We start from the raw sequence: 17,054 nt of genomic DNA, 5'->3' as shown, positions 1-17,054 counted from the left end.
ACACTAAGTTAAGAAAGCTGCAGTGTTTGGTTTGGGAAAAGGCTCTACACCTTACAACTTGTGTGAGAAGGAGGCAGGGATGGGGTAGGGAAAGAAACAGGAGGTCATGGGGCCCCAGAACCAATTCTGTGAACAACCAGGTCCCTTACAACTGATACAGCAAGATAAGGGTGCTTGCTGGAATCTGCCCATTGTCCATCCATCATCTATTTCCCATCCATTATCCATCCATCCAGCATCCTTCCATCCATCTTCCATCCAACCATCATCCATTCATCCTTGATCTATCCATCCTCTATCCATCATCCATCCATCCATCCACTTACCCACCCATCTACTCATCCATCCATCTTCAATCTATCATCCATTCATCCCTGATCTATGTATCCTCCATCCATCCATCCATTCCTCCATCCATCCATCCATTCATCCCCTTCTGTCCATCCATCCATCCATTCATCCCCTTCTGTCCATCCATCCATTCATCCCCTTCTGTCCATCCATCCATTCATCCATCCATCCATCCATTCATCCCCTTCTGTCCATCCATCCATTCATCCATCTATCCATCCATCCATCCCCTTCTGTCCATCCATCCATTCATCCCCTTCTGTCCATCCATCCATTCATCCATCCATCCATCCATCCATCCCCTTCTGTCCATCCATCCATTCATCCCCTTCTGTCCATCCATCCATTCACCCATCCATCCAACCATTCATCCCCTTCTGTCCATCCATCCATTCATCCCCTTCTGTCCATCCATCCATTCATCCATCCATCCATCCATTCATCCCCTTCTGTCCATCCATCCATCCATTCATCCCCTTCTGTCCATCCATTCTCTCTTGCTCTTTTTCTCTCCCCACTCCCTCTCTCTCTCCTGCTGCCTTTGTGTTTCCATCAGCTTTGGTTTCTGTTTCTGACTCTCTCTGTTCTCTCCTCTCTCTGTTTCTGTTCCAGTTTCTCCCTCAGTGTGTGTCCCTCTTGCTCTCCCCGCTGCAGCTGCAGTGATCAGAGGTTGCTTCCCCGCCCCATGGATGGAGTCTTTCATGGCAAAGTGCGGGTGGATGAAATGGTCCTGGTAGTGAAGTGCTTCTCACAGCCTTTCTTCCCTTGTTTTACCTGGATGCCTTTCCTCGGATTTGCTTCTCCACTTTATCTGCCACTGACAAGAAGGCTCTACAGGATTTTGGCTGAGAAGCAACAGAGGGGCAGGAATTCTTTCTGGGATTTCCCCAAATCTTGGAATTCAGCCGTTTCTACCGGAGACCCTCTGCCTGTGCCACCCCCTGCCTGGACTGCCCATGGCCCTCTCCCCTGACGATTCTTCCCCCAAATCTCCCTACACGTCCACTCCTCAGAAAGCCCCTCCCCAGCAGTCTGGGCCAATTATTCTCCCTTGATTCCTGCATCACAGCTCCCTGTGGGTGTCCTTCCGTGAGTTGAAACTGGTCTGTCCCTAGAACCCAGATGTGCTTGTGATATTCCCATTCCTCACACCTTCAAAGGCTCTGGCCTCAGTTCCCGAGAAACAGAGCCTGAGGCCCAGGCACAGGTGACCCTTTGGGGCTAGGGAGTGTGGGCCAGGAGCCAGAGGAAGGGAGGGAAGACGCAGCCAGCACTTCATGGCAAACCAGTTGCTGGATGTCAGGGGCACACGTGAGGGTGCAGGGTGAACACATCCTTCATCTCATCATCTGGGACACTCGCTGTCAATGACACCAAGGTGACAGGTATAACCTGGGACTGTCCCAGGCAAACTGAGACATGAGCCACCCTGTGTATAGCGACTCCCTGAGGATGGCCCATCTGGAGGCAGGAAAGGAGGAGGCTTTGATGGGAGGCGGCATCCTCCCGTCTCCTGTTGGATGAAGATTTACCCCAGTGGGCCCTAACTCCCCTGACCCTTCTCCACCTGGGCACAGAGCAGGGTCCACAGCAGTTCCTCCGGGATGCCTGGGCAGCAAGGAGTGGCACGGCACTTCAGGTGGGGGCTGAGCCCCCATAGAGCTCAAAGTCACGGCAGAGGCCGAGGCAACAGGCGTGAGGCAGAGAGGCTCCAAAAGCTCAGTGAGGAGCCATGGCCAGCCCCACCCACCTGCCCAGCCTCGGGTGTGCTGTGCCTTTGCCACAGATGCCCTATCCCTTCTCCCCTTCCCTGGGTCCTCTCGTTCTGGAGCTTTCAGCCCCACCGCCACTCTACACACACACACACACACACACACACTCACACATGCAGTCACACACACACTCACATGCACACTCTACACACACACATGCTCACACACTCTCACACATAAAGTCTCACACACTCATACACACACACACACTCACACTCTCAGACACAGTCACACACTCACATGCACATGCACACACACACACTCACTCTCACACTCATACAAACTCACACACAGGCTGCACTGAAGCCGCTGGCTCACCTGCCTCTGTAGTGGGCTCAGATCTTGAGGAAGACAGTGGCTGCATCTCATCCCCACTGAGTCCCTGAGCCCAGCAGGGCACCTGGCACACAGCAGGCGCTCAACTGTGTTTGTCAAATGAATGTTGACAGCTAAGTGGCCCCGGTGAGGCACTAATCCAAAGAAGCAGGGCACAGAGATGAGATTGGGAAGGGAAGCTGTAGGGAAGGGATGGCAGAGAAGTAGAGACCCTGGAGAGCTGAGCCAGTGATGAGGGCTGGGACCCCCGGCCCGCACAGAGTGAGAGCAGTTAGGGCTCAAAGGCCCTGCAGACAGGGGAGACCTGCCTGAGGGGCTGGGTGAGAAATCTGGGGCTTGGATCCTCAGAGCCGCTGGGCCTCCTTCTGGGCCAGGACCCTTGCTGCACAGCCAGGAGAGGGTGCCCGGCACCCAAGTCCCCAGGGCCAGAAACACACATGGTTTACAGAGTACCTGCTTCACGCCACCCCTGAGCCCAGCCCGGGGTGTTTCTGCAGTGGGTCCCCATCGCTGACACCAGCCTGAGACCTGTCACAAAAGATCACAGCTGAGGAATGAGTCCCGATAGCAAATGGGTCCCTCCCCCTAGGCAGGTCCCCACCAAGGAGCCACACTGCCCTGGGGAGCATGGAGAAGGGGCGATGGATCGGTGAGTCTGGCCAGGGTAGTGCTGGCAGTGGTCAGAGTCGCACCAGCTCCTCGTCCAGGCAGTGGGGGGACGCTGCTCATTAGCCTCTGGTTCATGGGTGGGTGGCAAACTTGTCCTGTAAAGGCCACACAGCAAATATTTCAGGATCTGCAGGCCACTACACCGCTGCCCCTACAGTGCCAAAGCAGCCCCAGATAATATGTAAACAAATGGGTGTGGCTGTATTCCAATAAAACTTTATAAGACAGGTGACTGGACTTGGCCCACGGGTCACAGTTCTGACCCCTGACCTAAAACACGACATCAGTCTTGTGTCAGTTCCATGGTAGCCAGGAGACAAAAGGCTGAGTCAAGTGGATCTGACGAATGTGTGTTGAGGCCCTAGGACAGTCAGTGCTGGGGTGCAACAGGGAGGAGGGGACAGAGTCCCCGACGGTGGCAAAGACCTCATCACGCTCACCTCTGACGCTGACAGCAATACGACAGAGAATCACTGTTCTCTTCTACAATTTATGTTGCTCTTTAAATGGAACATCTGACTCATAGCGTTGATCAGGTGTCCGCCTGTGGTTGCCAGAAAAGTTACAAGAGTTCGAGATGTCTCTGCCAGGGGCTCCTAGACTCAGGAGGAAGATGGAAGAGACTGCCCTTGGATAGACCACAGGGCAGCCTGAAGCAGTGGGAAACAAAGATAGAATTTCTTAAAGTTCTTCTTTCATCGTTTAAGGTCATGAGAGTGTTGCACTCTGCCCTCTTTGTATTCGTATTTAAACAACCCAGGTTAAAAATTATCACTTCCCCTCCCAAGCAGCTGTGTCCCTCAGGGGTGGTCAGCATGGCCAGCGTGACTGATGGCAGCCCACCAAGCCAGGGCCCCCCTATGCTTGGACTCCTGTGATGGGACCCAGTTTGGAAGAGGGACAGTCATCAGCCCAGGGACCGCACATCCCAGTTCGCTGGGATAGCCCCTTTGCATGCTTTGCTGTCCAGGGATGACTATTAACCACACTCCTTTCCCTCTCTAAAGTTTCCTGGTTTCGGTGATCAAGTCTCCCTGGGTGTAAGTGAATGGCTAACAGCAAATCGCCAAGGGAAGGTCTTAGTCGTTCAGAGCCCCTCTCCAGCCTCACATGTGCCCAGCGCTGAGCTGGACACAGGACCACAGCCTGGCACCAACCTCACACAGGCCCTACGGGGGATGATGCCCACTGAGGAGGGCAGGAGGCTCCATCAGGCACCAGCCTGGCCTGGCCCCATGGCATGGGACCTGGACAATCATGTGACAGGTGGCCCCTGCTGGGCGAGCAGGTTTGTCTCATTTGTTGCCTCTCCTTGTCCATCTTTCTGTCTCTAAGTCTCTGCCTCTTGCTTTGTCTCTAAGTATCTGTGTGTGTGTGTCTCTGGACTTTGCTCCATATTTCTCTCCCCCTCTCTCTCTGCAGATCTCTGCATCTCTCTAGACTTTGTTCCATACATCTCTGTCTCTGTGTCTGTGTGTCTCTCTCTGGACTTTGTTCCGTATCTCATTGTCTCTGTTTCTCCCTCTCTCTATGTCTCTGTCTCTCTGGATTTTGCCCCATATCTCTCTGTCTCTGTGTCTCTGTCCTTCTGAATGTCTCTGGCTGTCTCTCTGTCTCTCTTTGGACATTATTCCATATGTCTCTGTCTCTGTGTCTCCAGCTCTCTCTGTATGTCTCTGTCTCTTCAGATTTTGTTCCACATCTGTCTGTCCCTGTGTCTCTGTCCCTCTGCATGTCTCAGTCTGCATCTTTGCAGACTTTGTTCCTTGTCTGTTTTTGTTTCTGTTTGTCTCTGTCTGTCTGTCTCAGCCTGTCTGTCTCTGTCTGACTCTGTCTCTCTGTCTCTGTCTCTGTCTCAGCCTGTTTGTCTCTCTCTGTCTCAGCCTGTCTCTGTCTCTCCGTCTGTCTCTGTCTCTCTGTCTCTGTCTGTCTCTGTCTGTCTGTCTCCCTCTGTCTGTCTCTGTCTGTCCCTCTGTCTATCTCTGTCTCTTTGTCTGTCTCTGTCTCCCTGTCTGTCTCTGTCCCTCTGTCTCCCTGTCTCTGTCTCTCCATCTGACTCTGTCTCTCTGTCTCCTTCTGTCTCTGTCTCTGTTTCTGTCTGTCTCCCTCTGTCTGCCTCTGTCTCTCTGTCTGTCTCTGTCTGTCTGTGTCTCTCTGTCTGTCTCTTTCTGTCTCCCTCTGTCTCTGTCTCTGTCTCTCCGTCTCTGTCTCTCTGTCTGTCTCTGTCTGTCTCCCTCTGTCTCTGTCTGTCTCTGTCTCTGTCTCTCCGTCTGTCTCTGTCTCTCCGTCTGTCTCTGTCTGTCTGTCTCTCCATCTGTCTCTGTCTGTCTCTGTCTCTCTGTCTATCTCCCTCTGTCTGTCTCTGTCTCTGTTTCTCTCTGTCTGTCCCTATCTCTCTGGCATGTCTGATCATCTCTATATTCTCTGTGTCTCGCTGCATCCCCCTCCCTGTCCACCCTTTTCTCTGTGTGGCTGTGGTAAGAGGCTGTGATTCCACATGCTGCATCAGGGCAGGCAGGGAAGGCCGGCTCTGCCCTCGGCCTGGGGGCGGACGCTGCTTTCCCCCCATGCCCGGGGTGTTCCTTGGACTCATCCAAGGAACTCATCTGGACTTGGTGGTCCAAGTCCAGAGCTGTGGGCCTGGGCAGGGGACAGAGGGAAGGAGGCGTCCGCATTGTCTCTTGGTGCCATAGGCCCTTCTGGCCCCAGCCCATGGCAGTCTCTGCCGGGCCCAGCCCAGCTGTCCAGCTTCCTGAGACCAGGGAACTCAAGCACGCCCTGACTCCAACCATCTCCTCAACAGGCAGATCAGCTCCCTCTCAGGTCTGCAGAAGGGTCATAGTGTGAGCCTGTCATTTTTCATCAAATTATTTGTGAAGACAGAGGCTGAAACTCTGCCTCCCCCATGTCACTCTTGGGGTCACCATCTGAGTAGGCTGAAGTCCTCCCAGGTTCTGAAGACCTTGGTGGATCTCAGCATGCGTGTGAATCTTCTGGTCTATTCTATTCTCCATCCTTTATGATTCTGCTAACGTGAAATTTTTTTAAAAGGTAAAATGATGACTTTCAAACATATATAAAATGAACATGTGTCAACGATTTGGTTTTTTTGTACTCACTAACTAATGAGGAATCCAGTAAGGTGTTAAAAACCAGTTCAAAGGAGAATCCAAAGGGCAGCCAATCAGGAATGCTGACATGAATTCACTCAGTGAAGGTGCAAAATGGGCTTCCAGAGAGGGGCCCAGTGTACCTCCACCAGCCAAGACTCATCCACCTTTCTATGAACCCAGGATAATTGCACTCCATCCATTTCTACAAAGTACGGAGCTGCAAAATAGCTCAGAGACAGTGAAAGGCACAGAAACCCCACAGAATCAGATAACCCGGATGCGGGACTGGAACCCTAGTCCTCCACTGAAATCATTCCCAGTAAGTCTTCCACAGTTTTTCCTAACAGCTTTAACATTTAAAAAAACCTGATTTCTTTCATTCCTTATCCTCACAAATGCTCTCTTTCATTCCAGGGCCTCCTGGACCTGCAGGATCCATGCTCTTGAGAACAGCCATATAACAGAAGGGGCAGCTTCTGCATGGCCAAGTTCACCTTCGCCCTCAGCCTTTGCAGACATCGCTAATCAACCAGAGCCTGGGTCCCAGTGAGCCCTGAGGCTGGGCCACAATATTGATGGGGGCTTCCCATGATGGGGGAACCAAGATGGGGGCTTCCCTTGGCATGGGGGGTGGTCAGCACCCTGTCCCATTCATCTGCTTTCTATGTCTGTCCCACCCTGGGTTTCCCTCTCCTTCGCCTCCTCCTTCATCTCTCCTCCTCCTGTTCATCTTCTGGTTTACTTTCTTTTAAAAAATGTGGTGAATTACACATAAAATTTACCATCTTAACCATTTTTAGGAGTATAGTTCAGCAGTGGTAAGAATATTTACATCATGCAACCATCACCACCATCATTTCCAGAACTGTTTTCATCTTGCAAAACGGAAACTCTACCCATCATTCTCCCTCCTCCCAGCCTCTGGCAACCACCATGGAACTTTCTGTCTCTATGAGAATTTGACTATGCAAGGGACTTCTTATGAGTGGAATCATACAGGGTTTGTCCTTTCGCATCTGGCTTATTTTACTTAGCGTAATGTCCTCAAGTTTCACCCACGGTGTAGCCTGTGTCACAATGCCCTTCCGTTTTAAAGCTGAATCATATTCTGTTGTTTGTACAGGCCACATTTTCTCTGTCTATCCATCCATAGACTCTTGGGCTGCCTCCACCTTTGGGCTGTTGTGATAACACTGCTATGAACATGTGTGTGCAAATATCTGTTGGAGTCTCTGCCTTCGGTTCTTTCAGGTATGTACCCAGAGGCAGAATTGCTGGAGCCTATGGTAATTCTATTTCTGGTTATTTTGAGGATGCACCGTTTTTCACAGCGACAGCACCATTTTACATTCCCACCAACAGTGCACAAGGGTTCCAATTTCTCCATGTCCTCATCAGCACTTATTTTGTTCTGTCTTGTTTTTATGATAGCCATCCTAATGGGTGTGAGGTGGTTATGTTTTTAGATTTTTTTTCTTTCTTTTCTGAAATTTTTTGTGGTAAAATATATACAACATAAAATGTGCTATTTTAACCATTTTAAGAGTACAATGCAGTGGCATTAAGTATATTTGCAGTGTTGTGCAACCATCCCCACCATCCACCTCCAGAACTTTTTCATCAGCCCCTCATCATTAAGCAATAACTCCTTGTTCCCACCTGCCTGGCCCCCAGAACCTCTCTTCCACTTTCTGTTTTCTACCGCCTGTAGCTGCTGCTGGAGATGCTAGTTCCCCCACAGCATCCTAGTGTCTCTGATGGACAAGTGCTGAGTGACAGCTGTGGTGGTTCCTGTCCCTGGACTGCAGCACAGGTGCTAGAGGTAAACGATGCCAGAGGCAACCTCCTGGCACTGCCTTTTCTTGCTTTAGGCAGAGGTGGGATGATTTCAGCCTGGGGGACAACTTCTGAGCTGTCCTCTTACAGTCTCCTCCTCCAGTCCTTCCAGTACTTCTGTGAGCACCTAAGCACCTGTAGTAACTCCCATTCTGTGCAGAATTGGGACATGGTTTCTATTTCTTGCAAGTGAATCTTGCCTGACACCATCGATTCTGTTTGGGATGAACACTTTTGGTGAGTCATGTCTGCCAGGATGGCACCATCCATATTGCAAAACTGCCTCAAGGCTCACTAGGACCCAGGCTCTGATGATTAGTGATGTCTGCAAAGGCTGAGGGCAAAAGTGAACTTGGCCATACCGGAACTGCCTCTTCTGTTATATGGCAGTCCTCAAGAGCATGCATTCCGCAGGCAGGCTTCTTGGTTCAAATCCTAGCTCTGCTTCTGACAAGCTGTGCAACTGCAGTTCAGCCACTTAAACTCTCTGAACCTCAGATTCCCTGGCTGTAAAATGAGCACACTTGAATGAGATGAGGCATGTGTGCTGGCTCCAAGGCACCTTGTCCTTATGCCCTTTTTTGTCTCCCCTGTTCTGTTCTGGATGGCAAGGGGGTGGGGCTGCCTTTCCTGCATCAGCTGCTCCTGAAGGCCCTGGCAGGAGGCCAGGATGTTTCCCCACCACAGGGTCTCAGAGTGGGACCCTAAGTAGCTACACAGCAGGGATATTTGTATGGGTTAAAAAAAGGACACAGAATTCAGAGTAGCTGAAGGGGAAGGAAGGGGAGAAGAAAGATACCAAGGAGGAGAAAGACAATAACATTTATCAGAAAAGAAAGGACAACAAAATAGTAGCATGTGAATTACTTGTACTACCCTGAAGAAATTTTTCGTGGTGGGGAAGCTGTGAATTGTGAAGTCTGTAAGCCTCCCTCTAGTGGCCACCCCAAGTGTTTCAACTGAGAATCTCAGATATTCCCAAAGAAGAGAACTACAGATGCCTAGGATATAGGTGAGGAGTGAGATAAAACTATTATAAATTGCTTTATATTTCAAATTTTACTTTAATTTCATATATTCATCCAAAATATAACCATATTTTTAAAAATATAAAGCACCGTTTTGTTTTACCCTCTACGGGAATAAAACACCCCATGTTGCTCCTGAGTCCCTCAGGGGCCCTTTGGTGACACTCTGGTGTCTGGCCAGGAGGTTCTGAGACCTCAGTTCCTGGCCCTTCTCTAAGGAAGTGGAGAGGACTTGATTGTGTAGGGTCACCAGATAAAACACAGGGCACCCAGTGAAATCTGAACTTTAGGTACCTAATAAATGATTTTTCAGTGCATATCACATGCAAATATTTGGACTGACTTATACTAAAAAATGTTTATTCTTTATCTGAACTTCAAATTTAACTGGGCGCCCTATATTTTTATTTGCTACATCTGGAAGCTTCATCATGTTGTGAGTCCTGGGGGGCCAATGCCACACCCCCGTCCTCTCTTTCCCTTCTTTGGCCTCACCTTTCCCTCTCACCTAAAATTTCTGCCGCTTTGCTGTGTTTTACCCGTCACTGAAAGGCACCTGTGTTCCACCTTGGGAAACAATGGGGTGGGGTCCGAACAAACCCACAGTGAGGGTGATGGCCGTGACGGCTCCTTGGGCCAACTCTAGCAGGGGGTTTCATTGCTCAGGCCAACCCCAGGCCTCCCTAAGCCAAGGGGTCAAAGAGCTAAGGACATGACCCAGCTGGGGGAAGGGAGGGAACAAGAGCCTCAGTGGATACGAACCTCAGTTCACAAACCAGATATACAAGAAAAAGGACATGGTTATTATGAATCGATTGCTTCTCTTCCGAGTCCCTTGCCATCTGGGAGGGCCGAGACAGAATCCCATGCCTCCAGGTCGTGTCTATTCAGAGTATTTGCAGAGCCGAGGCATCCAGGATGGCCCTCGTATCCTCCACCTCATCCGGTCTCCAAACTGCCTTCCGGGATGTACCTGCCAGATACAAGTCTCCGCTGCTGCTTCCCATCCATCCCAAGCTTTGGGGAAAACAACTGCTTCTGGGCCTTGGACTTTCCGTCCTGAGTGCTGACAGTCACACCATGTGCCTTCTCCCCAGGGCTTAGGTCACCCCAGGGCTCTGCGCAGGAGCGGAGCGCGGCCCCCTTCCCCTGCACTCCTCCCACGGCAGGCCCCTTCTTTCTGAGGGCTGACCTGGTACATGCTGGACCTGGAACAAGGGTCCAATAGAGGCCTGCATACTGGAGTCTACATGTTACTTCTAGATCTGGCTCACACACAGCCAAATGCCATATTTTCTGTCCTCCTCCTTTGACCCACTTACCCTCCTGACAACCTGCCAGGCCACGCTGGCCTTTACAGTTCTCAGAGACCTCGCAGTTCCCTGCCAGGACATGATGGAGCAGGCCAGCTCAGCCTTGTCCCTGCCCCACACCCTTCCAGACCCCATCCCATGCACACCGCGGGGCTTTGTGCACAAACCTGTGGACCCCTCAGGCCATGGCTTCACACTCTGCTCACATCCTCCCTGCAGCTAACAGCCGGCACACACTTAAAAATTTAATCACAACACTTTGGGAGTAACAGAAAATGCTTGTTTCATACATGAGGAGAAAAAGGAGGTGAGCATGTATTTATTCTGTGTATAGATATAAAAATGATGTTTGTAGACTGGTTGCAGTGGCTCATGCCTAAAATCCTAACACTTTGGGAGGCCAAGGTGGGCAGATCATGAGGTGAAGAGATTGAAACCATCCTGGCCAACATGGTGATAAGGGAGACCACCCCTCATATTGTCTTATGCCCAATTTCTGCCTCCAAAGAAAGAAAAAGTAAAAACTAAAAGGCAGAAATGAAATCCACAAGCAGACAGCCCGGCGCCACATCCTGGGCCTGGTAGTTAAAGATCGACCCCTGACCTAATCGGTTATGTTATCTATAGATTACAGATATTGTATAGAAAAGCACTGTGAAAATCCCCATCCTGTTTTGTTCCAATCTAATTACCGGTGCATGCAGCCCCCAGTCACGTACCCCCTGCTTCCTCAATCAATCACGACTCACTCACGTGCACCCCCTTAGAGTTGTGAGCCCTTAAAAAGGACAGGAATTGCTCACTCGAGGAGCTCGGCTCTTGAGACAAGAGTCTTGCCGATGCCTCCGGCCGAATAAACCCCTTCCTTCTTTAACTCGGTGTCTGAGGAGTTTTGTCTGCGGCTTGTCCTGCTACATTTCTTGGTTCCCTGACCGGGAAGTGAGGTGATTGGCAGATGGTCAAGGCAGTTCCTTAGGTGGCTTAAGCCTGCCCTATGGAACATTCCTGCGGGGTACTCCGGCCAGCCCGAGCGACGCGGATCCTGAGAGCGCTCCTGGGTAGGCATTTGCCCCGGTGGACGCCTCGCCACAGCAGTGTGTGGCAGGCCCCCGTGGAGGATCAACACAGTGGCTAACACCAGGAAGGAATGGGCTCTTGGAGTCTGGACATCTAAAACTTGGTAAGACTAGTCTTTGAAACTTGCCCACTCCATTTGAGTGAAAGTGTGGCCTGATCACCCATGGCATGCCTGTACCAGCACTTTGGTTTTAGTTTTGGTTTTGACTTGGTTTGAATTGCTTGACAGGACTGGTCTTAGGAACTTGCCCACTCCATTTGAATGGAAGCTTGGCCTGATCACCCAGGGTGTGCCTGTAACGGCACTTTGGTTTTTGTTTTTGACTTGATTTGGATTGCTTGATACTTTGGTTTTGGTTTTGACCTGGCTTAGATTTCTGGATACTCTGATTTTGGCTTTGATTTTGTTTTAAACTACAAAAGTATGTGTGTGCCCTTTTTACCCATTGTTTTTTGGTGTGCGTGTGGTGTGAGCATGATGTTTTGTCTTGAGGAAACATTGGTGAGGCACAAAATAAGCCCACCCCTCTAGGAGCTATGTTGAAAATTTTCAAAAAAAAAAAAAAAAGGATTTAAGAGAGACTATGGAGTACGATGACACCAGGAAAACTTAAAACTTTGTGTAAGATAGACTGGCCAACATTAGAGGTAGGTTGGCCTTTAGAAGGAAGCATGGACAGGTCCCCTGTTTCAAAGGTATGGCACAAGGTTACCTGTAAGCCAGGGAACCCAGACCAGATCCCGTACATAGACACTTGGTTACAGCTGGATTTAGACCCCCCCACCCCTAACACACAGTGGTTGAGAGAACAGCAGCATAAATGTCTGGCAGAGGCAAGGAAAGACCAGCAAAGAGGGAGAAAGGAAAGAGACAGAGGGGAAGAGATAGACAAAGAAGGAGTCAAGGAGAGAGAGCGAGAGAGAGGAGAGAGAAAGAGACAGAGGCAAAAGGAAAGTCAAAGAGAGAGAGAGACAAAGTCAAAGAGAGAAAGATAGAAAGAAAGATGATTTAATATTAACCACTGAAAATTCCCTTAACCCAGCAGGTTTCCTAACAGGGGATCTAAATCTTAATTACCATACGAAGGTCTGACCAGACCTAGGAGGAACTCCCTTCAGGACAGGACTATCGATGGTTCCTCCTGGGTAATTGATTAAAAAAAAAAAAAAAAAAAGCCATCGATACCAATTCTAATTTGGACAAAACAAGGCTTTATTAATATCAAAGGATAAATAAAAACCCAAATTTACAAGGTTTTCAACAAAAGTAAAGTTTGCTAAAAGTTAACAGTGTAACATGTATTATAGTAACTTCTATTCTTGTGGCCTTAGACAGTCTAGTCCACAGACATAAAAAAAAAAAAAAAGCTCGCTTTAGAAAAGAATGGTTATCATCTTCAGAAAAAAAAGAAAAAGAAAAAAAGAAAAAAGGGGAAGCGGAATTTATATAAAAAGAGTATTATATAGTAAATTCTTCTCCTGAAATAAATTAACTGGTTATTTAAAGAAAGAAATATTTGTAATAAGTCAGAAAGTTGAGGCATGTCAAAAAATTGCCTGTAAAAGTCATGAAAAAAAGGTTATAAAAAAAGTGTGTTAAAAAAGAATTTATGCAAAAAATGTTGTATAATTCAAAAGTAACTAGGCCTCCTGAATATAAAACTATTGGAAAAAAAAAACAGTTTATGTGCAAGGTGTATAAGAAAAGTAAAATATACCTTTAGTAAAAGGATTATAAGGAGGCATAAGAATGTACATTTTTACCTACATTAAAAAGTTAGAAAAAATTATTGTTTTGAAAGTTTAAGCAAGTTTTAAAATATTAATTGTAAAGAAAATTCTGTGTGTAAATATATTAGCTAAAGTTAAAGAAGTATCATCCAGGTTTTCTGTGAACTGGACATTAAAGTAAAAGCATAACAAGTTTTTCTTAAAGCACCAACCTGCTCTTTAGCAAAAATTATAAAAGGTTAAAAAGAGTCCATAAAATCTTACCTTATAGTCAAACATTAAAAATTAGATAAATATGTCTACAAGGTTTTATTAAAATTAAGTTTAACATTAATAACACACTAATATAAAGATAAAATTTAGCTTATCTGGTATAAAAATCATACAAGAAGCATTGTTAAATATAAAATAGTATTTGGCTTTCTTTAGTCTAAAAACTAATAAAAATAGGTGCTAAAGGAAATCTTTCAGTAAAAAGGCACTAAGGACTATAAAGTCCACCACCAAGGTCCCCACGTTTAAAACAAAAGGTCAATTTCTTAGAAATTATATACTTAGTTTATCTTCCACTTTCTTTTCTCTCAAAAACTAAAAGTCTTTTAGCACATGTACCACCCCTAGAATTTCTAGTAAACCAGCACCAGCCTGAAGATCATGTTCTCATCAAAAGGTAGAAAGAAGAAAAACTGGAGCCAGCCTGGGAAGGACCCTACCTTGTGCTGCTAACCACCAAGACTGCTGTTCACACAGCAAAGAAAAAAAAAAGAATAGACTCATCACACCCGAGTCAAGAAAATGCCACCCCCTCCAGAGTTGTAGGCCACAGTCCCAGGGGAAAACCCTACCAAACTAAAGCTAAGAAAAATTTAACTCTTTTCATCTATTCTATTACTCTTTTTTCTTTCCTCGTTCTATTGCTAACCATCTAGTTATTAACATAACCAAGTCAATTTCGCCTCAAACTATTGCATTTGATTCTTGCCTTGTTATACCCTGTGAGGACTTGCCTAGTCAAAGACAGCATTCTACTTCAGAAACTTACTTCTGTCCCTCCTGACTCTCCTCAGACTGGGCATTAGTAAACTAGGACCATTTAATCCAGGGAGATTTCGATAAAGACCACAGTGCCAACCAGGAATCTTGCCCCCCGATGTAGAGCTTTCATGCCATAGTTGGTCCAACATTCTGTGGACCACTAAAGAGCAAAGATGGACTGCCCCAACCAGTTTTTGTAATTTCCTAAAACCATACATTCATTATACTAGAAGATCATAGAAGATAAAGACTTAAAACAAACTTTAGCAATTAAGACAGGATACCAAGATGCAAATGGCTGGTTAAAATAGATCAAATATTCCACCTGCACATTAAACAAAAGCAATTGTTATGCTTGTGCACATGGCAGGCCAGAGGCCCTGAATGTCCCCCTTCCACTAAGGTGGTCCTCCAGTCGACCAGGCGTAGGCTGCATAGTAGCTCTTTTCCAGGATCCTACAGCCTGGAGTAATAAGTCATGCCAAGTTCTCTCTGCTCTATCCTGAAGTCCAGCACCCTGCGGGTCAGCCCCCGAGGGCCATCCAGCCTCTGTCTCCCCACACTAAGTTCACTTCATGTCTCTCACAACAAGGAGGAAACTTGGCATTCCTTAGAGACCTGAAAGGATGCAGTGAGCTTAAGAATTTTCAAGAGCTTATCAATCAGTCAGCCCTTGTTCATCCCTGAGTGGATGTGTAGTAGTATCGTGGTAGACCTTTACTGGGCACTCTGCCGAATAACCGGAGTGGCACTTGTACTTTAGTCCAATTGGCTATCCCTTTCACCCTGATATTTCATCAACCAGAAGGAAAAAAAAAAATAAGACATCGTAAAGTGAGAGAAACCCCTTATAAGTCTTTCGACTCTTATGTCTATTTAGACGCAACTGGAGTCCCATGAGGAATACCAGATCAATTTAAAGCTTGAAGTCAAATAGCTGCAGGATTTAAGTCAATATTCTAGTAGGTGACAGTTAATAAAAATGTAGATTAGATAAACTATATCTATTACAACCAACAGCAACAACGTTTTCATGAGTTAAAAGAAAAACTCATGTCAGCCCCAGCCCTGAGGCTACCGGACCTGACAAAACTCTTTACAATCTATGTGTCAGAAAGAGAAAAATAGCAGTTAGAGTTTTAACCCAGACTGTAAGGCCCTGGCCAAGGCCAGTGTCCTATCTCTCAAGACAACTAGACAAGGTTTCCAAAGGCTGGCCCCCAGGTCTAAAGGCCCTAGCAGCAACGGCCCTGTTAGCACAAGAAGTAGATAAACTAACCCTTAGGCAAAACCTAAATATAAAGGTCCCCCATGTAGTAACTTTAATGACTACCAAAAGACATCATTATTTAACAAATGCTAGATTAACCACGTACCAAAGCTTGCTATGTGAAAATCCCCACGTAACCATTGAAGTTTGCAACACCCTAAACCCCACCACCTTGCTCCCGGTATCAGAGAGCCCAGTTGAACATAACTGTGTAGAGGTGTTAGACTCAGTTTATTCTAGCAGGCCCAACCTCCAGAGACCATCCTTAAACATCAGTAGACTGTGAGTGGTACATGGATAGGAGCAGCTTTGCCAACCCCTGCAAGATGACTCTGAAGAAGATGACAAGCCCTGCTCCAGTCACACCCGGAAGCTGACTGGTCCACGCACAGCTGAAGCATGAGAAAACTCATCGCAGGACTCATTTTCCTTAAAATTTGGACTTGTACAGTAAAGACTTCAACTGACCTGCCTCAGACTGAAGGCTGTTCCCGGTGTATACATCAAGTCACTGAGGTGGGACAAAAAGTTGCTATAGTCCTATTGTTTTATAGTTATTATAAGTGGACTGGAACTCTAAAAAGAACTTGTTTGTATAATGTTATTCTATACAAAGTATGTAGCCCAGGAAATGACCAACCTGGTGTGTGTTGTGACCCATCTGAGCCTCCCATGACCACAGTTCTTAAAATAAGATTAAGGACTAAGGACTGGTGAAGGCTCATAAACGATATGGTAAAGTGTTAGCCAAAACAGAAGAAAAAAAGGTGCCCAAACAAGTCACCTTAAAATTTGATGCCTGTGCTGTCATTAATATTAATAAATTAAGAATAAGGTGTAGTTTTCTTAATTAGAAAAGAGGCTATATGGCAGAAAATAAATACATCTGTCATAAATTAAGACTGTGTAGAAATAAACATAAATACTGGTCTTGTGTCATTTAGGCCACTTAGATTAAAAAAAAAAATGAAAAAGATCCAGTCCACCTTCAGAAAGGAAAAAAATGGCCCTTCCTGTACTAAAGGACAATGTAACCCATTAGAGCTAGTAATAACCAATCCCCTCGATCCTCGCTGGAAAAAAGAGGAGCATGTGACCTTAGGAATTGACAAGGCCAGACTGGATCCTCGAGTAAATGTCTTAGTTTGAGGAGAAGTTTACAAACGCTCTCCTGAGCCAGTGTTTCAAACTTTCTATGATGAACTAAATGTGCCAGTACCAGAAATTCCAGGAAAAATGAAAAATTTGTTTTTGCAATTAGCTGAGCATGTAGCCCAGTCTCTCAATGTCACTTCATGTTATGTATGTGAAGAAACTGTAATAAGAGATCAATGGCCATAGGAAGCCCGAGAATTAGTACCTACAGACCCAGCTCCTGGTGAATTCTCGGCTCAAAAAAATCACCCTGATAATTTCTAAGTCCTAAAAGCCTCAATTATTAGACAACATTGCATAGCTAGAGAAAGAAAAGAATTCACTCACCCCATAGGACAACTTAGTTGTCTAGGACAGAAACTGTATAA

This window comes from Pongo pygmaeus, chromosome 21 (assembly GCF_028885625.2).
Source record: "Pongo pygmaeus isolate AG05252 chromosome 21, NHGRI_mPonPyg2-v2.0_pri, whole genome shotgun sequence".
Classification (NCBI taxonomy): Eukaryota; Metazoa; Chordata; class Mammalia; order Primates; family Hominidae; genus Pongo; species Pongo pygmaeus.
This window is presented reverse-complemented; position numbering follows the sequence as displayed.